Below are 25,552 nucleotides of genomic sequence, written 5' to 3'. Positions count from 1 at the left end.
AAAGTTTACATTAGAGAAGACAGCTATCTTCAGTAGATGGACTTGTGATTCCCCTTCCAAATTAGACAAGCATTTGGTTATAGCCCTTAGAAATATCTATGTTTTTATGTTCTGTTAACCAAGTCACATATAATAACAGCCATACTGGTCTCACAGACAAATTTGTATTATATGGTGGTTGTTCATAATATATTAAAATTATGTGCCCGAAACATCGAGTGTGACTACTGTCTTGGAGAATCCTAAACAAACATTAACCTACCACAATAAAAAGGACAGACTTACTCAGACAACAAGAGGTGCCCTACTGCCCCCGAGCATGATCTTTTCCCAAACATAATCAGTTCTTTTGGTGCCTGCTGTTAACCAGCAATGAGTGAAAACAAAAGTGTGTTGATAATACAGACACTGAATGTGTAAACAAATAAACAAGATGGATGTGAACTCTTGGGATTAATTGCTTCACTACCACCATCAAAATCTCATTTTAGTGCAGATTTTATGTTATTACCTCATATTAGCTAAGGAATTTGTATAACCACTACAACAAAGCTCTTCACTGGCTTTCCATTTTCACATAATTTGCTGTTAAGCAGCAGCTACTGAAACCTTGAAATTGTCAGTGAATCTCTTACACTAAAGTAATAATAAAAATTAAATCATGAAAAATACTGAATGTCCTTAGCATGCCAAGAGTACTTTTTTTGGTGACTTGGAATGGCATAATGTGCATAGAAAGTGTAACCAAACGGTTTCATCTTGTTATTGCCGCTCCAAACATGTGAAGTTCCCTACTGTGCCAGATGTTAATTGGATAATCAATCTCTACTAAAATGTACTGGTCTAAGACCTTAGTGCTTTATCAATGTCACTATGTCAGCAGCTTCCCTGTCCTCATTTCCTCCATTCGGTAAGCTGCAAAGTCCAGGGAGTTACAGTGGAGGATTTATCTGTGTGAATCTCTCAGGCTTGCAAAAGGAAAGTTAAAAAAAAAAAAAAAAACTAAATGCTGAGACACGGACAGATATAAATGGGCAGCAGGAGCTTTCCAGGTGATTTATATATCTTTCCTGGACTGGCAGAATGCATCGCATCTGATGCTACCTACCTCTGACCCTCAGCCAAGCTTTTACAAGTTATCTTGTCAGGAACCCTGGCAGACTTTAATCCCACCCTCTGCAGCCTAAACTCTAATAGCAGATGTTTATGGAAGGGGGTTGCCTTTTCCCCATTTAGCTGGCTTGATGGAATTCAGGTGGCAGGAGCTAACAACATATGGAAAGCCCATTAGAGACTGCATTAGAAATGACCTTTTAAGCTCTGTGCCTGTGCTATATTTCATCATTTTGGACATTACCTGCACTAAAGCATTAGACTCGGTTTGAGTCTGAAGGGTAATAAGGTACTAAGGAGAGGATTAGGATGTCTATTGATATCTGAATTTGTAGTGAAACTCAGAGAACTGTTCTGCTTGGTCCTAAAAAAAGACAAAAACAAAAGAACCTGTAACTATGTTACATATGATGTGTTTTTTAAGTTAGCTAAGGCTGGAGGAAGGCTGAAGGAATCCCATTTACTTTACTTTAGTTTTGTGAATACTAACTTCTTTACAACATTTAAAGAGCACATCACTGTAGTTGTTTATCCATTGATCCGAGTTGTCTAGTTTTGGAGATAATGCCTTCACAGAGGCTGGCCTGCTCTTGAATTCATTGGAACTTAAAAGCACTTGTAGTGCTCAAAGCCAAAACTCGCAGCAATGCCTCTTTATAGAAATCATGACTGGGTTATTTTGAAAAGATCCACAAACCTTGCTGTGGAAGTGCCATCACTGTGCAGAGGGGCTAATGCTACAGCATGGGAGCATGTTAGCATTAATGATGTCCCCTGTATATTAATACATTTAGCTTATGTACTGTAGTTTGCAAGAAACTACTCACAATATTTGTTTGTTTTTGATTATTTTTGGTTTGTTTTTTTTGTTTTCTTAGTAACCAAGCCATATTTTTGGAAATAAACATTGCTTCTGTTTTTCAAATGTAGTTTAGTTTAGCAGTTCAAAAAAGAGCCCCTCCGACAGCCAAACCCATCTGTTCTCTGATTGGATTGTTACATTTGTGATTGACATGACATTGACCAATCAGATGAAAGGAAGAAAAATAGGGTCAAAATTCGTACTTGTAACTTGCAGAGATTCACAAGTCCACACACAAATCTTTTTTACACACACACAAATTCTTTTTACACATACAAATCTTTTTTACACACACACAAATTCTTTTCACACATACAAATCCTGATTTACAAGTACAAAACTGATTTACAAGTACAAAATATTTATGACCACATTTTGAACCCATACACAAGGCTCGCGTGCGGAGTGAAGCGGAAAAAAAGTGCGAGAGAGAGGATGAGAGAAAGAAAAAAGAAAACCCAGCTCACGTCGTTCACGTCAAAGATCCGGCTCAAAGAGCAGTTTCGTTAGCGACCAACACATCACTAGAGCTGTCCCTTTAAGAAGGAAATAGGCTGAACAAAGAATTTGTACTTCTATAAACCAACAGTCTTTTCTTTATATTCCAAATCAGATTAGCACTGCATGCTCTTCCATTTTTTTGACTCTCATACAGAGACTCATTTGCATCTGCAGGCCCAACATAAATGTCAAACTGCACTCTCTGGCTCATTAATAATAAAATGGTACATCTAGATCCCTGAGCTTGTGTGGCATTTTTGGCAATTAACGAACTGACTTTTGTAATTTCAAAGGCTGCCCTTAGGGGTCCAATATGCATATGATAAATATTTAAATGAAACTGCAGTCAACAATCATCCTGGGAGAGCCAGATTTAGGCAGCAGCTATTTAGCCAGTGTCACTCACCATGAATCTTTAAATGTGAACCTGCTTACCCTGTAGCTAAGCAACACTTATAAATGTGTCGATGTACTCTCATAAGAATATTCTAGTAGAAAATATGTAGACTAGCTGTAAATTACTTGTGGCCTTGGATTCATTTTAAAGTGTTGCTGCACTTGTTTTATTTTTAAGAGAGAATATTTTTAGTAGGATCATCTGGCACAAAAGGAGCTGCTCAGTATAACTAAAAGCGTATTGAGTGAGACAGAAGGCAAGCTTGTTTCACCCTAGTGACCCTCCAAGCAAAGCATATTTTGTAGAAATTTGAGGATTTTAATAACCAACCTTGTTGTTATAATCACATTCCATTTAGTGTACTTTATTTCATGCTTTATGATTACAGAGCATTTGTTAGCATAATTATCTGCCCACCATGACTGCTTTGGTAAATTTACAAATGTGAAATGTATTTTACACCCACAAACTACTCATATTATTCATAAATGTTTATGCCATGTTAAGTTTTTGTTAATAGAGTGTTATTTACCGGTTTACTTTGCTGCTATAATGGCTGATTGCCATACAGACTGCTAAATTTTCCAACAAGCCTTCCCTTCCCAACATTCAGTGTTGTATTTCTTTCTGCATAAAATAACACATAATGTGCTGAAAACAAATACTATATTTAAAAACTTAGGCTTTAGGAGGGTTGATGAAGGTGCAAATCAAACTTTTGACAAAGACACTACAGTCCCTTTTGGCATCATGTTTAAGTGTAATTTTCACTGGTTTTGGTTGAGGTTAGCAGATTTTAGGCTTTAAACAAAAATACACTTTTTTGTAACGTTAAACAATGTTAAAATTTTTACCCCATTTACAGATGAACTCTTTTACAGAGGCGAGCATGAACAACAAAGTTTTAATCTTTAGTTGAAGAACAGTGTCTGTCTATTACATTGAAAAGGGTTTTTTGTGCTCTCCTCTAATACATACAGTGGGGCAAAAAAGTATTTAGTCAGCCACCGATTGTGCAAGTTCCCCCACTTAAAACGATGACAGAGGTCAGTAATTTGCACCAGAGGTACACTTCAACTGTGAGAGACAGAATGTGAAAAAAAAAAAAATCCATGAATCCACATGGTAGGATTTGTAAAGAATTTATTCGTAAATCAGGGTGGAAAATAAGTATTTGGTCAATAACAAAAATACAACTCAATACTTTGTAACATAACCTTTGTTGGCAATAACAGAGGTCAAACGTTTACTATAGGTCTTTACCAGGTTTGCACACACAGTAGCTGGTATTTTGGCCCATTCCTCCATGCAGATCTTCTCGAGAGCAGTGATGTTTTGGGGCTGTCGCCGAGCAACACGGACTTTCAACTCCCGCCACAGATTTTCTATGGGGTTGAGGTCTGGAGACTGGCTAGGCCACTCCAGGACTTTCAAATGCTTCTTACGGAGCCACTCCTTTGTTGCCCGGGCGGTGTGTTTTGGATCATTGTCATGTTGGAAGACCCAGCCTCGTTTCATCTTCAAAGTTCTCACTGATGGAAGGAGGTTTTGGCTCAAAATCTCACGATACATGGCCCCATTCATTCTGTCCTTAACACGGATCAGTCGTCCTGTCCCCTTGGCAGAAAAACAGCCCCATAGCATGATGTTTCCACCCCCATGCTTCACAGTAGGCATGGTGTTCTTGGGATGCAACTCAGTATTCTTCTTCCTCCAAACACGACGAGTTGAGTTTATACCAAAAAGTTCTACTTTGGTTTCATCTGACCACATGACATTCTCCCAATCCTCTGCTGTATCATCCATGTGCTCTCTGGCAAACTTCAGACGGGCCTGGACATGCACTGGCTTCAGCAGCGGAACACGTCTGGCACTGCGGGATTTGATTCCCTGCCGTTGTAGTGTGTTACTGATGGTGACCTTTGTTACTTTGGTCCCAGCTCTCTGCAGGTCATTCACCAGGTCCCCCCGTGTGGTTCTGGGATCTTTGCTCACCGTTCTCATGATCATTTTGACCCCACGGGATGAGATCTTGTGTGGAGCCCCAGATCGAGGGAGATTATCAGTGGTCTTGTATGTCTTCCATTTTCTGATGATTGCTCCCACAGTTGATTTTTTCACACCAAGCTGCTTGCCTATTGTAGATTCACTCTTCCCAGTCTGGTGCAGGGCTACAATACTTTTCCTGGTGTCCTTCGAAAGCTCTTTGGTCTTGGCCATGGCGGAGTTTGGAGTCTGACTGTTTGAGGCTGTGGACAGGTGTCTTTTATACAGATGATGAGTTCAAACAGGTGCCATTCATACAGGTAACGAGTGGGGGACAGAAAAGCTTCTTACAGAAGACATTACAGGTCTGTGAGAGCCAGAGATTTTCCTTGTTTGAGGTGACCAAATACTTATTTTCCACCCTAATTTACGAATAAATTCTTTACAAATCCTACCATGTGGATTCATGGATTTTTTTTCACATTCTGTCTCTCACAGTTGAAGTGTACCTCTGGTGCAAATTACTGACCTCTGTCATCATTTTAAGTGGGGGAACTTGCACAATCGGTGGCTGACTAATTACTTTTTTGCCCCACTGTAATTAAATATGTTACATGGGTCCTCAGAATTTTACCAATAACAGCAGTAACAAAAAAGATTTTCTAATCTTACAGGTTGTGGTTAAGACAGTTTCCTTATTTATACATTTTTTTTTCAGCCACTAAAGCTTTGTCATGAGGGGACCACTAATAAAATACAAGTAATTTGCAAAATTAGTTGTATTTATTGTAAAAAGTTGAACTTCAGTGCTGTTAATACTGTACAGTATCAGGCACAGGCATTTTCTTGAGTGTCTTTGCCATTTCTTAGTTTCTTCATTTCTTCTCTTTTTAATTTCCCATTGTCTGATGATAATGTTGAGTTCCTTGTTAATTCCTTTAATGAACACTGCCGTGCCATTCTTGATAAGGTCACTCCTTACAATATTAAATATCTCTCTATCGTTTATTGCTCACCAATTTCTGGCCTTGAACATTCATGTTGAAAATCGGAATGACCACGGAAGACCACGGGTTTGGTTGTCTATAAAGAATATTTTATAGAACTTCTCACATAATATAATGACATAGTGAAATGAGACTTGATCTTATTATATACATTCTTTTCAACAGTCTCATAAACCACAACAAGAATAATTCCAGGGTGTTATTTGATACTATCAACAGCATCGTTTTCCCCCCAACTCAGCATGCTGCAATACACTCTGATGATGATTGTAATGTATTTCTCATTCACAGTGTGAATAAGGTTAACCCATAAAGTCCCTCCCCTGATGAAGATGGCCCTCAATGCCCTGAGTTATTTATTGCATTCTTTCTAATTACACTAAATGACTTAGTTACAATAATAGGCAGGAGGAAACTCACATCATCCTTGTAAAAGATATTACCTCTTTCTGTCCTATTTGGGAGTCTGACTGTAGCAGCACTGGTCCTTTTCTGCTTTGTATTATTAACAGCTCTCTGAGGCAAGATTATATTCCCTCCTACTTTAAACAAGGTGATCTCTTTACTTAAGAAATCTTGGTGCCAGTTCTGTTGGAATGTCTCTGCTGAGACTGCTCATTTGAAGGTCTATAATGATCTTTATTAGCCTCTGATGTGGGGGATTGTTCAACTTACTTTGATGCTGCTTGCCATAATCTTTTACTTGATTAAGTTTTTGAATGGTATCTCTGGCTCAGTGTTAGACTGGATAACCTCTGTTTTGAACAGACGTTTCTTTGTTAGGCCAAACATGTTCTCCTTTACAACTGTTTCTCAAACCTGTGGGGTTCTACTAGGCTCAATCCTGGATCCATTTTCTTTTCTTTTAATAAGATTTGTTATCACTTTTATGCCAACAGCATTCAGCGGTACAGGTCTTTAAACAGCTGTGCAACAGATTGACAAGGGTGTACCCCATCTCTTGCACTATGGCAGGTAGGATAGACTCCAGCCCCCCTGACCCTGAATTGTATAAGCAGCAGTAAATGGATGGAAACCTCACTACCACAACAGGCTGTCCACCATAGTTCATTGACTGTTTTTTAGACACTGAACTATGTTATTAATTCCTTTTGTTCATCCATGTCCTGTTAAAAATCTTGGTGTAACATTTTCTTCTTCTCTGGGCTTTGACTTGCATATGAAATCAATTACTTCCATTTAAGGAACATTTCTAAATTGTGAACTATGATTTCTTCAGCTGAACTGGAGACATTTTTTTCATACATTTGTATCACTAAACACAGATAACAGTAAAGCCCTATTTACTGGCTTTGATACGGTACATATAATCGATACAAAATGTAGCCGACCACGGCTAAGCTTCTACTAAGTGAGCTCACATTACACGTACTTTATACTCTACACTGGCTCTCAATAGATTTTCAAACTCTTGGACTTAGCTTTAGAGCACTAAATGGGCGACGGCCAGACTATTTATCTTAACTTTTCCTTAAACGCACTACTGCTTACACTCTTCAATCACATGCTTATAATTTGTTAGTTGTTCCTCACACAAGATTAAAGACTCTGGGGGACAGAGACTTCTGTTTGGAATAATCTCCTACTCCATCTACACTTAGCGGACTCTGTGGACTCCTTTAAAAAGCAGTTGATGACTTTTTTGCTTAACAAGGTTTTCTGTTGAAATTATTATTTTTTTGTTTATTTATTATATTTTATTTTGTTTACTTACTATAATTTTCTATTATATTTTTATCATTATCACCCCTACAGTAGTTTTTATTGACTGTATCTTATTATAGTTTCTTGTATAGAGCATTCAGAATGAGAATCAGAATACTTAATACTGACTACAAATTCAAATTGTGACTATATGTCAGTGAAAACAATTTAGAACTTTAATTTCTTACTTTCTTCATAACATCTGCAGCATTCTCAGATTATTCACATGCTGCATCAAACACCTTGTAACATAATTTCCAAACAATATGTATACAGTAAATAAAATCAAAATTTAAGGTGGGGAGAACACATTTAATGTAGATTTTTTTTTCCTGACTCTCCATTAAATCAGGGTTTACTTTGAGTACATCTTGCTTAATGCTACTTTAAAAACACAAGGAAAAAAAGTACCATCAAAGTGTTCAAGTCATCATGTGTGCGCTTTGTGTGTTTATGACTCCCTCCCAGTAGAGCTGTTCCTCCAGGCTGTTGCTGTAAATGTGGCTGTGTTCATAGCCAACCTGCCTGGATGAAAAACGGAAATGTGAACGCTGCTTAAACTGTTAAGAATGCACTCTTCTACTTTTAGCTAGTATTGTGTATGTTTAAGGGTCTGCTTTAATTACAATTTGGCCAGTACTATGGGTCAAAAAATGTTCTCCTGTGATGCAGATATAGATGGCATTACATACCATCACATCACTAATGACTTTTTTTAAATTGTTTATTCTGAGCATTTTTCTCCCTTATTGTGGTAACGAGCACGGTAACTAATTGTTACTGGGATTTAGATAGGGTCGTTATTTATTCCTTCATGTGGTGGCTATCACGGAGCTTCCACAGATTCAGTAACATTAGCAAGTGGTGGAGGCCAGCAGGTACCCAGCAAGACTGGCACTCTTGCTGGGTATCCAGTTACGGAAGCAACACATTAACAAGAGAATTTTGAGTAAAACCAAAGTTACTTTCCCTAGTAACTAGTTACTTTGAAAGTAATGTGTAAATTGAAGTAACTGAGTTACTTTTGATAGAAGTAACTAGTAATGTAACTAAGTTACTAATTTAAAGTAACTTACCCAACACTGCTAATCACACGCAAGGTCTTGAATAATCAGACCCCACTTCATAGTACCTTATTACACTTATAACAGAGAACTTGTCTCTCAGGCTGCTGGTTTATTTGTGGTTCCTAGAACAATTAAAGGTAAAATGGGAGGTAGAGTACGGGGCCACCGTATGATACCAAACAAGGCAAAGTAAATAGTTTTTAAAGGTAAAATGTGGAGGGAAAATCAAAAGTAGTTAAAAATGGCCAATTATACCCTGGACCCCAGAGGGTTAAACGTTTTTTTTTTTTTAAGTAGTTACTTTTCAAGTAATTAATTACTTTTAGAATATTGTAACTCAGTTACTAACTCAGTTACTTTTTTGAAGAAGTAACTAGTAACTATAATTAATTACTTTTTCAAAGTAACTTGCCCAACACTGCCCATATGCCTTATGTATGAATTCTGGTTGTGTTTACTGACCTCGAAATGATTTTATGTCGTACACGGCGCTCGAAAATCTCTCAAATGTTTCAGTATGACTTTGCTAAGCTACGAACCCGCACCGCTTGAAGGATTGTCGGAGCTTTACGGCTATCGTAGTCAGGAGCCTGGCGGAGTGATACGTACTGTGCTTCAACATAATATTACCGTATTGTGTGTGTATAACCTCTTTAAGTTTTGTGGATATTATACATGGTTACGCTGAGGATATGTCGGCCAATTTCCACTGAAAATGCCTTTTTGTTAAACTGTCAGCAAGGAATTTGCATTTGTTAAATTTTTATATCACTGTAATGCACATAAAAAACAGCTGCTTGTTTAAGTGAAAATACATTGATGGGGTTTTTTTGCACTAATAAAGTTGTGGAGTTGTAAAGTATTTTGTCTAGTGTCAATTATATCGTCAGTTATATCGTTATTGCAAATTTTCAAATGTATATCGTGATAAATATTTTTGGTCATATCGCCCTGCTCTACTACACACTACTGTGATTGTACCTACATGATGTGATATGGCATGCAGACATGAAAAAGTGCATGACCATGTGATGCAAAATGATTCACAGTATCTGATAGCTATTTTTTGATGTTTGTTTATGCTTGTTCACAAACTCAAAAAAAAATTAACATTTTTTAGAAACTTAAAGCTATCCATACAATTCCCAATTCTGCCAAGTGTCTGTTTTTGAAATTATGGTGGGACAAGGATTACCCACATGCTGAAATTATTGCTTAGTAGACATACTGAAAAAATATAAAATATAGATACACGTATTACTTGGTATCAAGGAGAACAGATGGACAAAAAATGTTACAGCATATATGGTCATTTCTGATCAATTCTGGTCAATTCTGAAGTCGTTATCTCACACAGAGTTTCATATAACCCTCCTACATCTACTTTCCAGATAAGGAAAAGTATAACAATGTGTATCTAGGCTATCCATGAAGGCCATTATGGAGCCAAAATAATTATGCTCCAAAAGCTTCCATCAGGGTTGACTTTTTTAATGCCTCCCCCAAATGGTGAAACCATCTATCCGTCCATTTTCTTCCACTTATCTAATTCAGGGTCGTGGGGAGGCTGGTGCCTATCCTGGCTGTCAAAGAGGAGGGGTACACCCTGGAGTGAGTCTTTCAGAGGGCAAATACAGAGACAGATAATCATTCACATTCACACCTACACCCAATTTAAAATCACGAATTAATCTAACAAGTATGTCTTTAGATTGTGGGAGGAAGACAGAGTACTCAAAGAGAACCCATGCAGGCACAAGGAAAACATGGAAACTCAGCATAAAGAGGCCCCAGTCATAAAGTGGATGCAACCCCAGGACCTGCTTGCTGCGAAGCTGCAGTGATACCAGTACGAATGCATAAACAATACAGTTTATTGTTTCGGCTATAGCTAGTGACTCCTGAAAACATTACAGAGTGAAAAAGGTCTCTCAAGCAGTGTTATATACATGTAGCATGCAAGAGTTCATAGAGCATTATTATATTTTAACTTTTGCAAGTTGGATGCAATTTTGCCCAACTCACAAGAATGAGATATATAGAAATGTCAACTTGTCAACATCAATCCGATTTCTGAGATTGTAAACACTGCAATTATAGTGCTTTTTCTACTCAATTTGAGCTCTCAAAGAACTTTCTTACAACAAGCCATATTCACACAATTACTTTTTTCTACACTGAAAAAAGTGATATTGTCTCCTTTTAAATATAGCATATTATATTTTGGTATATCTTTTCAATTCAAATGAGTAATTCCTGTCTACATATATAATTCGAGTAACTCCAGAATACATTCCCTGCGTTTTAATCCAATTAATTTTAGTTAATTAAATGTAGCTCAAAATGCTTAAGTATGTTTTTCATAGCCTCCTGCTGGGCCATTTTGCGCATGCGTTAGGACAGGCCACCATTTTGCACGCGGACTGAAGAAGCGGACTCTTTGTGTGCTGCAAGCGGGCTCAAGTTAATCGCACAACTTCATATAAAGGTGGTCTAGCTTCGGTAAGTAAACCTTTTACGGTCGTTTTTGTTTTATTTTTTTACCTCAGTCAAAGCATGTTGACTCTTTAAGACGTGTGCACATGGAGAAAGAAGTCTAAGTAGTTGTACACCTCTGAACTTTGTCATGAATTTGACTTAAGCTAGCTATGTGCTCTATTAGCTACTGCTCTATTAAAAGAGTAATTGTATTGATGCGTTAAAATGTCATATGTTTTTAGCTTAGTTCTTGTGGCACACTTTGTACTAACAAATTATGGAACGAGGCAATTTCTCTGTAGTTAGCTGTAAAGTTCACTGTACAGTCGCCTGCAGTTTTAAGTTGAGAAATCGTCCCTCCCGCCACAACATTGGCACTAAGGAATAGTCGGGCGGGGGAGGGGGCTTCTGAACGCACCTGCACAGTCAGGGGTGCAGTAGGAAATAAGTAGGATTGGCGTTGCACAACGTCTTTTGTGCAGAAAAAAATAATGGTTGTAAACTGTGGAGGAGAATAACTCAGTGGTTGCCAAAAATGTGAGATCAAAAGGCACTGAGAGTGATGTTTGTCAGAACTGAAATTAACTCAGAAAAGAAGTTGCTTCACTTGATAGAGCTGTTGAGTGCAAGACCTGTCAGCGGTCTGGTTTAGCATTTAAAGCCTCGCTACGTGCTTCCAAACCGCTGCATTTAATCTCAGAGAAAACTAACACAGAGAAGTAAAGCAAGTGTGTAAGTTCATCTCTTTATGTTTGCATCGTATTTCCATGTTGAGCTTAACAACCGATGTATGGAGCCACAGCTGGACTGGCTGTCGGAGTTTTGTATTGAGGGGGAAAGGAAGCGATTTGTTTTATACTTCAGCTAGAATGAAAAAAGACACAAAGCTGGAGTTATTCGGTGTCTTCATGCTGAACAGCTAAAACTTCTTCCCTCATTCTCCCCCCTCCCTCTCCTGTTGCTACTTCAATCATGAAACTGATCGATTATCAGGTGATCGGCTTTTCTGTCGCTAGTCTCTCTCATTTGTTAGTCACCCAGTTTGCGCTAGAAAGAGGAAAACGGCAGATAAACAACAGCAGCACGTTTAAGCTTGATAAGCTGTTGCTAGAATTTTTTTAATATTACTTCTAGTATCCGCTTATGTTTTCTGGAGCCACAGCCGTAATAGCTGCTGGTCATGATAGTTTGGATATGTGGTGAGAAGGAAACATGAAAGTGAAACCAGGAGAAGTTTTTACTGAATCATTAGAGCTGAACAGGTAATGAAGAAACAGGTTTACATTTTAGGTCACATGAATGAGTTGAAGGGAAGTTATGAACTGTTTATGAGAGACAAATAACACCAGGATCCTTTTCTATGTAGCTGACATCTGGTAACTGTGCAGGGGCGGATCTAGCAAAGTTTTGCCAGGGGGCCAAATTGGTTTAATCAGCAACTCTCTTTAAACAGGCTGAAAGTGATGTTAAAGTGAAAAGGGAAGCAGTTCTCAGGGCACTTTGCCTCTACCTTGGTGAAGAGGACGGAAGCCTTATTCGGGAGTTCTTTGTAAGTCATTTAAGTCATTGTAAGCAAGTCATCTATACACACACTTTTTAGATAGATATCTGTGTGTGTGTGTATTACACACACACACACACACACACACACACACACACACACACACACACACAAACGACTAGATTGGAATTTAATTGTAGAGTTAATTGTTTTTTCTTTTACCTTTTTATTAAATGTTTAGGACATTGAAGGAGATGATATCCAGAGAGACCTGAAGAAGCACACCATGGGCATTTATGTCATCAACAGGGAGGATGGACAAAATGGACATTATGATGACATTGGAATATTTGTTGAAGGGGAGATAGTCATGGACAACATTGGATCTCTGGCGCAAGCTTGTGCATTGATGCTTGGAGTAATCTATGCACTAAACCTAGCCTTCCCCAAGGAATTGAAGGACTATTATGAATTCATTTAGAAAGTGTTGATGGGATTCGATGGTGAAAAGCTCTCCCCCAAAGTCTTTGGGCTGAAGAACAAAATTGCTACTGGATAGGAAGATTTATAAAATAACACATCAAGAGAATGCTGTTATGTAAATTACCAATGACTGGTGCTCTTGTGAATAGGAGTGAAACTCTTGTACAACCATCATTTGTTCTGTGTTATGTTTCGATTGAACATTTTAACTTTCAATAATGAATGTTTCACGTGTGGTACATTTGAGTAGCTTGAAGAGCAACTTTGTAATTATTCAGTTATAGCTGCTGCCCTGCGTATAATCAGTGTTAACTCAACTGGATAAAAAAAAAAAAAAAAAACATTCATGATTACCACACTGCAGCACACTGGTAACACTTTAAAGACTATTAATTGTTTTGAAGCGAGTATGTTAGGTCAGAAAATATGTAAAACATTCAGAATCTTCAAGGAAGGACTAGAATGGAAAGACAGTGGTCAATAAGCAGTAAGGAAAACACAAGTTTAATTTTAAGTCTAATTACCTTATTAAAATGCAATTTCTAAATATGGATCGCAGAACAGCAAGTCTGAAACTGGTTAGTTTGTGGATGCATCAGTTTCTAATTGTGATACATTATACTGCTGGTAGTGTTTTATTCTTTTATGTAAGGAGTTTGGTTTTTTTTTTCTTTTTTAGAGGAAGAGAAACATTGGTTAACATTTCTCTTGTCTGTTGTTTCTGTTTTGTTTGAATACAGCTTTTTAAAGCTACTAGTTCATAGGCAAAAGTTTTGTAATTTGTATTATACAAATTGCAGCAATTTCCCTTAGAGATGTGGATTCTTATTCTGTTTGCAACAAATTTTGCATTAATAAATGATGTGAAAGAATGTTGTAGTTTTCATTATTGACGTTTTTAAAAACTACAAATCAGGGTAAGCAATATTTTTTAAGTAAACTTAACTTAATTGAAATAGAGAGAAATTAACAATTTGATTGATTTGAATATAAGTTTGGGACATAAGTGTAAAGGAAACAAATTATTCTGGTACATTTAACACGACCTTAGTTGGACTTACTAATAATATTTGACTAAGACGTATCCACAACAGTTAAGTTAAAGTAGCTTAAAAATATATGTTGGTTTTACTCGCTTAAATTAAATTCAGTGTACTTAAAAAATATTTCTGGATTCAAACAAATTTATTTCGTGCAACCACTTGTCATAAAAAAATTGAGTAAATTGAACAAAACATTTTTTTCAGTGTATGCCTGAGTGCTTTACCTAACATTGACACTCTCATGGATGCCTCAGGGGCAACTTGGAGTTCAGTATCTTGCTCAAGGATACGGGAGCTAGAAATCGAAAGGCAGACTTTCCATTTCATTTTATCTTTCATGAAATATATTTACACTGTCAGAATAATCATGCACTCCACTTTTACTCATACTATTCTACAAAACCCATGAAGTCATAGCTGCAGGATCACGTTACAATCAGTCACGAGCTGAAACGACAAACAAGAGTACATATCCCAGCGGATTAAACCACCCGTTCTCCCATTTTCACTCTATTCGTGTTCTGTTTACTGCTTATTTGATTCAGATAAATGGAAATAAACAAAACTAGGAAGCAGATTTCTCCACAGTGCAACAGTGTTTCCCTGTTGTGACACCATCTGTTTGCTAGCTCACTGAAAACGATCACTTCACCTGACTGTCAACAAACTGGGAAGATATCTTGCTTCCTCTGCTGAGATACAGCAAGGCTTAAGGAGACCTTGTTATCTCTGGCAATGTAACTTCAGTCTATTCGAACTGTCTCCTGTGTGTCCCTGCACTTATATATATATATACGTGTGTGTGCGTGTTCATGATATTGTTGCTTAAGAGAGACACAGGCCCATTCTCCCTGGGGATTCTGGTGTCTAGATTTGATCCATGTTGTCGGTGGTGTCAGTGCAGCTCTCATTGTTTATCAAGAGAGTATAAGACAAAGAACAGCATGAGCCAGTGTACCCATTCAAAAGATGGGCAAGAAAGTCCGTACCAACTGTGCAGTGAATGCCATTATCTGTGGTGTGCATATTGAGAGGCACCAAGGGCATCAACAAGAACGTGTTGTGTGTTTTGCCATGCTGTGAGCTGCCTTTCAACACATTTCCAAGGGCAGCTTTGGAAATGCACTATAGGGGCTCGGAGATAGAACAAAATATTCTCAATAGGCCATGAGCTCATGTTCTTTTCTCAGCCATAAGAGAGAGACAAGGGGAGAGAGTAAAACTGCCACGACCTTTAAAATTCACAGAGGACAGGTGCACCCCTCGGGGCTCTCAAGAGCGCTGCAGCCTGAGGGTAATATCATGCAATTCCAGTGTAGTTTAACTGTGTCAAGGGAGGCCTTGAGTGTGTCATTTCTGGTATTACTTCCAATGAACTTGAACAAAGAGGTCTTTTCAGTTACAAACAGACACGTTGAACAGACATTTTGCTCTAATCATACAGCCGTTAAGACTAGCGATGTTAGAGCCGCACCAGGTAGCATGATATGAGCGTAACCATTTTTGGAGGATCTTGGGCTTTTGAAGTATCTCGTTTTTGTGCATGTAAACATCATGCTCCAAGTTCAAAGATGTGTATGAGCATTTATCTTTTTAGGTGGAGCACTAGCTGTTACATGAAACAGTCGTTTCTGAATTCTTCTGGCTAACAACAGAAGCATACTGACATGAAAGAAGTTGCAAAAACACTTGCAACTGTCCTGAGGAAGAAGAGCAACAAGTACAGGTTCACCTATCTCTTTAAAAAATAATGTAATTCTTTTGAAACATAAGACATAAGATGACCCTTTGGTTTGACTACATGACAAACCCAGCGGTCTGAAGCCATGTTTTAGTCAAGTATGCCCTGAAATATTTACTGCATATAATCTTTCATGCATGTCTTGGAGCTTATATAAATTAAAAAAAAAAAAACACTACATGGGCATGTTATTTATTTTTATTTAGATGAAGTGGGAGTAACCCATGGGGAACATGTTTCCTGTTTTCACAAATACTAATAAAAGAAATGCTAAATGAGAGATTGTATGAAGTTAACGTTGTTTAATATTCAGTTATGATCCATTTCACCCCTCAGCACAGACTGAGATGACTGAATATGAGCAGACTAACAAAACTTAGAAGGCCACGAGCTTAACAGGTTATTTTTGTCACTTTGGGAATGCAGACACTGATGGATTCATAGCGTTCTTTAGAGCAATATAGTCACACCTGCAGGTTATACTTCTTAAATCAACAGCATAAAATGCCTGCAACATATTTCTGTTTTGTTGTCATTATATAACTTGAATAAATCTGCAGAGCACCTTTTACTGTGAATGAGCCTGTAATATAGTAATATTATTGGGGTTGGTGGTTCCGGGTTCTGTTGAAGCACTCTGTCTCTTCTACTCAGTTTCATAAAACATTGGCGTCTTATTGTTTTTACAAGCATTTAATATATGTGACATTTGGCTGACAAAGTGATGGATAGCAATAAAAAGTGAAGCGAGTGCTTTTTTATGTTAGTGCCAATCACTTATATTGTAACTCAGCAGTTGTTTCCTCCTTGCACAAGAGGTTGTTAGCTGCCATTCATTCTAGTACAATATGAGAAGAAGCTTCCATAAAATAAGATGATTCATTGCAGGAAACATTAGGCAGTGATTTCATTTAGACGAAGTTTCTGTTGCGATACTTTTTCAGTGAAAACTGAAAAAAATATGATATATTTTGCAAATGCAAGTAAAGAAGAAATTGCAACTTGGAGATATTAAACATTAAGGACTGCTTACCATGAATCCAATCAAACGCTGGGCATGCAGCACAGGTCACCATGGACAGACATGGACAAGGCTAACACAGAGACATACAACCATCCACGCTCACACCATCAGTTTCGAATCACCAAATAACCTACTCCTAAACAGTGGAAGGAAAACTGAACACCTATGGAAAGCTCACACAGGGACAAGGAGTACATGCAAACCTCACACAGAAGAGGCCCCACTCGCAGAGGTGGGAAGTAACGTTCATTAGTGTACTTAAATAAAATGTTTATGTATCTGTACTTTTCTTGGGGATTTATTTTTCTGACAACTTTTTACTTTTACTACCTGCATTTTTAAAAACCTACTTTAGCATTAAGCTAGTGCTACTGAATAGGAGCGAGCATAAAGGAAGTAACATTTAACCGTCAGCTCAATTCAAATGCTATATTTCTATTAGTTCAACAAATAACAGCAAACAACCAAACTGTTTGTGTGTATTTTATTGCAGCTGTTAAATCCAGCTGCTGTATTTCCATGGAGAGAAAAAGTTATCTGCCATACTGCTGTGAGTTTACAGTTATGCTGTGTTGGACTGGTGCACTGGACAGTTACTGTGGTTCTTATGGTGAGTGTTTGGTTACATTGAATGTAGTAGACTAATTTGCATTTATTTGTGATGATGCTTAGATGCTAATTCACTGAATTACCAACTGTATACAGTCTAGTATAAAGGCAATATACAATATACTGTTAGTGTAGGAAATGGAAACCAGCCAAGATAGCTCATGAAACATCTGCTTACATGTTGTTGAATTGAGCTGCATAAATCCACAAACAGCAATGGGTCACCTGATCACAGCCTCTACCAGAGCTCACACATCACAGCTATATGTTTCAAATAGCTGCAAAACACCATCACCAGAATGTAATAGTATATTAAAGAACATTAAAGTATGGAAAAACACTAGACTTTTGGATGGTGGCTGAATTTTCTTTTATTCTCTGTGACGGTGGTTCCACCTTGGCCCTTTTTTTATTTTATTTTATTTATTTATTTATTTTTTACATCAGGCTTATTAGTAGTAAAGTTTAACTGGGCAACTAGTAGTCGATTGAGAGATGGAGAACCAATAGCAGACAGTAAATCAGTAATGTAAGAAGTCTGTGCTGACAGGGGTAATAAAGTTACCCCAGTAAACAAGTTTGCAGGTGCGACCTATGTACATGTATGTTTGCTTCCTTAGAAGAAAAGAAAGAAGGAGCAATCCAGTGTCTTGACAGCTGTGTTAATTTTCCCTACAAATTCAAATGTAGTTTTAGTCTTAGAGTTTTGACTAAAATGTCAGTTAGTTTTAATCTTAATCTAAGTAATTCTTTCATTCCTAGATAAAAGACGACTAAATCTAAAGACTAAAATAGAATATTTACAAGTTTGTCATGTTTTTACCCGTGAGAGTTGCTCCAGACACTTTACATCAAAAATGTTCAAAAATGACATAAAAAATGTGGCTTCCTCTCAAGCACTGACCTGTTGTTATTATTTTGATGAGAAACAGGGAGCATGGGTGCTGGCTCTACCATTTCCCCCAACAAAGCTGTACCATTTACCAGGGGCAGATCAAATCTAACCCAAAACTTTACTTCTTTGGATCTCGTCTCTCCAGAATATCTTCATCGTCATTTTTGTCATTGTGCGTTAGGTTTTGTTTAGTTATCATCAGGAAAAAAAGATGTTGACAATAACATGACGCAAATTATTGGTCAGCTCACATGTTGCATTTAGAAATTTGGCACATAGATAAAAAAATAATAATAATGCTGTAAATGCAAACTGAGTATGAATGGCATGAACTATCATTCAAAAGGGAAACTATTTGATATAGGTAAGTTACTGCTAAAATAACAGTTATCAGTTATTTTTTCTAAGAATTTATTCACTCATCTACATGCCTCATAAAGAGAGCTAACCTACTTGTATGTTGACTGTTATATTACTTTGACAAATGATGTGATTCAAACGTTATTGGAAGTACCTGTAACATCGGCATTATTAATCACTTGCAGTAATGTGAGTTTGCATCTAAATTCATTTTATTTATATCTGAGTGTTCTTCGTTTGTCAGTGAGGTCAACCTGCCTTGTATTTTAGCCAAGCTTTGGATATCTAAAAGCAATTACACTACGCAGCGAAGACAAAGAGAATGTATGGTGATGGTCAACATTTACAGCATTAACACTGCCCCCACATCTCATCATTATCCCAGAACAATCTAAGGCTCAATAAAATGCAAATTAAAATCTCTGCAGTTCTCTCTTTGGAAGATTTATACATTAAAGTGCGGCAATAAAAGGAATCTGCTGAGGTTTAAGGTCATGTTGAAAGAGTGTAGAGTAATGGAATATAGAATGAGTAGGAATGCTGATTAAATTAGCTGGGCACTATACTGTGTGGCATCAGGTGTTTTAATCAGTTTAGAGGGCTATGTGTGACTGTGATTTACACAGTTCATATATGTATGATTTACTGCTGTACCGAGCTCATCTTTGCTCATTAGAGAGAGATTTTCATTCCTTTCTGCTCATTTCTCTAAAAGAAACAACAAGGGAAGTGCTGGCTGCTTTTGGAAAGCAATCACTTTCCAGAGAGCTCATTTAGCAAGCATAAAAATAGGAAATTGTTTTTTTAATATCACTAATCTCCTCTAGTGAGCCAACTTTTTAAAAACTTATCTTTGATCCACCTTCAAAACCTTTTGCAACTGCACACCTCTCTCCCCCCTACCCTGGCCTTTGAGGAGCAATGCTTTGTTACTCTCGCGTTTAATCCAATTCATTATTGCGGGCCCCCCTTGGTACACTCAGCTGTCAGGGGAGACAAAAGCCCCCTGCCAAATATGGATGCGTTTTTGTTCCCTTGGATTTGTGCTGCCCTCCCCTGGGGATATTGCACCCCCATTTCCACACTGCACACATACAAAGATACACTCACAGCCCTCCACCATCACCCCTCTTTCAGGACGGGTGAAAAAATACCTGCGGCTGTTCATTGTGTCACCTTTTCCATGGGTGGAAATGGCATTCAGGAAGGATGGAACTGAGCACAGTCACAGTGGAGAGCATATTCTTCTGGGGGTCATGCTAATTGAATGTAGAAAAAAATCCACAATGCTCAATTGAGAGTAGAGATCTACAGGGAAGATATTAACTATTGATCAATGATTATTGGATGCAATTGAGTATGGAGGCTGTCTGTTATGCTGGCAGAATGTTTTTTTTTTTTCATATCTAATTTTGTAAATGTTTGATTTTGTGTGTGAGACATGCACAGCTTCATACACAGACATTTTGAAACAATACTAATAATAAGTATTACTTAAAATGTCTGGATATCAAAAGCCAATCTCATCTACTGAGAAATATACTTATTTATACTGTTCCATATTTGCTTTACCCAGTACCTTTTAAAAGAAAAATAATTGCATTGTATTATGTTAACTAGCAACATTCACGTCACCTGTATTTATTGTTTTATGCTGTTTAAACATGAACAAAGACTTATCTGGAAACATGTTCAGCAAGTCATTGTTGATTGCTTTTATTTGTTTAAACATGACCCTAACCTTCACCTTAAAATGTCCTCATAGGGCTCATTTACGGGTACATAGTTTTATTTTTCCTTGTAGCACTTCAGATGCATTAATGTTCAAGAAATATGTTTCTGTAATACTGCAGCCTACATAGCTCTGCCACTCTTTTCACTGTGGAAAGCCCCTTTGCTGCGAATGTTTAGCTGTCCCAGTCAATATAAGGCTAAAACACATACTGTAACAGAGTCTATATAGGCATAGCCCTCTAAGAGCTGCCAGCTAGGAACAAAACCCTGAAGTTCAACTGTATAGGTTGAACCAAAATTGGACTAACAATGTAATCACAATGAAGAGGTACTCCTGCAGATGTAACTATGCTACACAATTAACAATGTTTATGTGTGATCCTACCATTTCTGTAATTTGGTGCATTGTGACCATGTATCGTTGATGTGCATCAGCAGTAAAGACTAAAAAATGGCAACTTACTGATTGCATAATAGTACAAAAGGCATCAAGAAAAGACAGTAGGCTAACATTTAAAGCTGTTTTATAGAATTAGATTTAGCAGAAGAAACTTATTAAAAATGGTGGACCGCAAACTGCTGCTCATCCTTTGTTTGAGTGTCTTAACTGCTAAACTTGTTGTTTTACATTTTGAGAAGGAGAAACAAAAAATAAGCTTTACTGTTGGTAAGTTTTATTACGTAAGATATTCAAAATAAGATATATACAAAATCTAATTTAAAAAACCCCTGCATAAATTACATACTCTACATCAGGACTACATCCGTCTGTAATTACAAATTATTTGTTTAAATATTCACATCATTACATAGAATACTACTGTGAGTGTCAATTACTTACAGAGTACTGAATCAGAAAACAAGTTGGGGATTTTGAACAAAGCTCATGAAGCTGTCTCTGATGGAGTTGTTTGTTAGAGAGCTTGTGTTTACCTCTTAGGTTTTGATTAATCTCTTTCCCTGTTACAAAAGAGCAGCATCTGAGACTACGGTTTTTAATTTTCATACACCGTGAGAGTTATGTTGTGCATCGAAATGGAGTACTATTTTCTTTAGTACTTTGTGATTTGATGTTGCCTAGTGAAGTTTTTTGCATGCAGATAAACAAATACCTTTTCAAAAATGCATCACAAAAGTAGCACCTGGATCCCTTTCTAGTTTTCTTAATGAAACTCCCTCTAAAAGCAACACATCATTTGTCCACAAGAGTCTCTTCAACAATTTGTTGTCAGTCATGGCCCTTGAGTTAGTTCTCTGCTGCTGCTCTGCTACCAATTACCTAGCATGAGTGATAGGCGGTAGTGTGGAGGGCTTGGGCATACACCAGGGTCACTAAGGCTAGGTCTCAATTAACACACTACATATGGGATCTGCCATGGCCCTTATCTTGTATTTATAGCATAACACAGAGACAAACAGAGAGCACTGTCAAGAAGCAAGACCCACAGGGTCAGCTGGTGTTGCTGCTTTATATTTGCAGCTGCTGCTCAGGGATGAAAAAGAAAAAGGAAACTTGACAGAAAAGTTTAAATTGAAAATGAAGCTTTTACAGCATGCACCTGCAGTACAGTTGCTTTCTGTGTATAGCAGTCGCACAATAAGGTGACTTTCTTGACACAGAAAATATGTTCTTTCAACATCCTTGTGCGTGTGTTTTCATCGTCATCTTTCATCTAATAAAGAACTTCAGCTATATCAGATTATCCTTTTTTCTATACTATACCTAGTTACATACTATACTGAGTTAAATCTATGTAACTCTATGTAGCATGCAGCATTTTGATTTACTTTTAGTAAACAGCAGATGTGTAGGCTGATATTAAACTAAATATGGCAATGTCTCCCCCGAATAATCTTCCTCCTGCACATGAGCTTCAACGTAATGAACTTCAACATATTAAAAATTGCAATCCGTGTGCTAATGGCCATGGCATTTTTGTCTCGCTTCATTATGGAGATTTAATGCAGACAGCAGAGCTTTCAAATCACTTTTTATGACAACCAAAATGCAATCAAAGCTTGCATTAAGACCTTCATTAGGTGAGTCTTAAGACATTGTGGGATACAATTTGCATCTTAAATATAAGCACTAACAGCTAAAAACACACAGCATGCATGCAGATTTGGTATAATTATAATAGATTCTGTCTTACTGAATGTCCACATATTTTAATGGTCCCTGCATTTGACAAGAAGAGCTACGTATCTACATGGCAATGCGAACAGTATGAAAAACAAGGTCAAGCCCTATATTTTACTATGCAGTGATACACTGATCCTAAATACACTGTGAATCACATAGCTCAAGCACATTTTCACAATTTCCTTTCAAGAATTACCGAAGAACAACACATGACATGTGCTGAATGGCCAGTGTGCATTAGCACATAATGTCAAAAAGCAGTGACATTTACAGAAAGGAAAACAGAGACAACGATGCTGACAGTCTCCTGCAGCTTGCTGCACACTTCCTAGACATTTTCACCTCTCTGCAGTCCTTCCTAGCTGAAGGATCATAAAAATATTGCTTCTATACTCATCATCTAAATATTTAACTATTACCTGACAATGATGAGTGGTGGAATTTTTTAGAATTATTCTTTAGTAAAGGTAGCAATAAAACATTATGAAAACACCTCACTACACATAAAATCAAAAGTAAAAGTTCTTTTTCTTCAGAAAGATGTTCACAATTGGTGTTTTATGGATTAATGTTACTGTTGTTGATGTTTAAGGTTAAGCTCATTTACTTCATATTGTTAATCTACAATACATCGTGTTCTATAAAATATGTTTGTAGTGTGGCTGTCCTCTGAAGATATGTTATCTCTAAAAGCTGTTAATCAGCCCAGAAGCACAAGCCTACAGCCTCTTTTAAAAATGTATATTAAAAACACATATAAAAATGAAAGTGGTATAGCAGAACAGCTGGTTACATTGCCTACCACACTGGTCTTTCATAGGTTTCTTATCAGACAACAAATTTATCCACAATGCCCATGGACAAACAACCAGAAAAAAGCTCATGGCCTCCTAGCTTGACAAAAACAAAATAATTTGGCAAGCTAAAGCCATTGTTAAGGTGATACATACATGCTCACCAAATGCTGGCCCAATACAGGTTCCAGTGCCTCATAGCATCAAGCAGAGTTAATTTTGCTTTCAGAGACAATGGCCAGCTGCGGCCATAAGACAACTTTATAACAGCTTTATAACATTAACATTTGAGCTTAAAAGAGAGCAATTCTGTTTACTTTGGTATGAATTAATTGCTATCAATTTTTAGAATTTACTAGCCAAGCACTGTTTGTCTTTCTTGCCTTGACAGAACACCACTCCCAGAAAGCTTACACTTGGGGGGGGGGGGGGGGGGGGGGGGGGGGGGGGGATATGTGAAAAGCCCAGTCTCTCTCCCTCTTTGGCATACATGCATCTAGTCAAGACATCATCACATTTTAACACACTATATAGCCTTTAGGGTCTCAGACCAAACATGAAATTTAATGTATTAGGTCATGAGAAATTGTCCCCTTTCTTTTATGACAAATTAAAGCTGTGCATTTCATTGGAGGTATGTTTCATACATGTTTTGAGCCATATATAAAGGTTGCTAGCATTTTCACAGAAAAGGACCTACTGAAACACTTTGTAATCACTGTACTTTAACCTATGATCTTTCCAAAAACAAGTTGTTATTGTATCTATTATAACTAAATAGTGAATGACAACCAAAGTAAAACTCAGGTGTGCAGAGTGACCTTGTGTGAGATTCATATTGTAGTCTAATGATATGGTAAGTTTAACGTACTGTAACTTATGACACTGCCACCACCTCCTGCTTCCACGTGTGGCATTTGCTGGACGGGCTAATTGTAATCTATATCATTTATGTCCATGATCATTAATGAAAGGATGATTTCAATTCTTAGTGCAAAGTTATTGATGCATCTTTTTGTGTTTTCTCATCTCTGGCTTCATGTGCAATGTGAGTCTGCTTTGTCACATTCAGTATGTTTTCTTGTTGCTGTTGTTAAGTGTCTGTATTTCTGTCTGTGTCTGTTTCCTTTAGTTACTTCCTGTATTTTACTTTAAAAAGTCGGATGTATCTTTACTTCCCGTGCCTGCTCTCCCTGATTTTCTGATTGTTTTCAGCTGTTCTCATTACTCACCTGTTTTCTGTTAGCCCATGACTATATAAATAGCACCAATCCTCTTTGTTCTTCTTTGTCATGTTGTACTTTTGTAGTCTGCTTACTTGTTTCCTCCTTACTCCCTTAGTGACTTCCTTGTATCCCTAGTGTTCTTAGTAATCCTTGTGATCCTCATTCAGCTTTTTGGTCTGCATTTTTTCACTCTCCAAAATATACCACTGTATCTTTTTCCTATCTTCAATGAATGCATTTTGACAAAAGTTTTCATTGCATTCTTTTTAATATACGTATTACAGCTTTAGGGATCTCAGTTTTCCTTCTACAACAATAATATGATCACCGAGGCCTACACATGTAACACATAAAACTTACGTTTTATGTGTTACATGTGTACATTATGAGTACGTTTGCCCACACAATTAGTACTTAATCAGTAACACTGATCTATGCATGCTGAAGACATTCATAACAATTTATATTAATTCTAGTAAATTTACATTTGGTGATTTATTACACACAATAGCTAGGTCATTTAATTTTTTCGTCAAGATACAGGTACAGAAGAAACAGTCAATATTAAGGTCTTCAATAAAATGTATCTCTCTGCCAGTATCAGTTACTAAGTGTAACATTGTTCATATGGCCTCAAGGTACAGTATATTACAACTTGTATATATACTATAACATCAGAACAATAAAACAGGTTTCAGATAAGGTAAATGGACTGCAATACTTCCATCCCTGTTAGGTGTACCTTCTTATTTTGACTGGTACATGACCTTGAACATAAAACACTACACTTTGTAACGTTGGGTTGTGTTGTGTGGTTGAGAAGAGGCGGCAAAACACCTAGCAGGCTAGGCGGAAGGATACAC

At 37.3% G+C, this 25,552-nt stretch overlaps 1 long non-coding RNA gene across 1 annotated transcript; it reads left to right on the top strand.

Annotated features, from left to right (window-relative positions):
- The first annotated feature begins 12,566 nt into the window (after window positions 1-12,566).
- On the top strand, window positions 12,567-13,992 carry LOC113028777 (uncharacterized). Its single transcript, XR_003273277.1, has 2 exons — window positions 12,567-12,685; window positions 12,879-13,992. It is a non-coding gene; the product is annotated as an uncharacterized LOC113028777 (long non-coding RNA).
- Window positions 13,993-25,552: the final 11,560 nt, after the last annotated feature.

This window comes from Astatotilapia calliptera, chromosome 2 (assembly GCF_900246225.1).
Source record: "Astatotilapia calliptera chromosome 2, fAstCal1.2, whole genome shotgun sequence".
NCBI lineage: Eukaryota > Metazoa > Chordata > Actinopteri > Cichliformes > Cichlidae > Astatotilapia > Astatotilapia calliptera.
The sequence above is the reverse complement of the archived record's forward strand: the minus strand, read 5'-3'. Positions and strand labels throughout refer to the sequence as shown.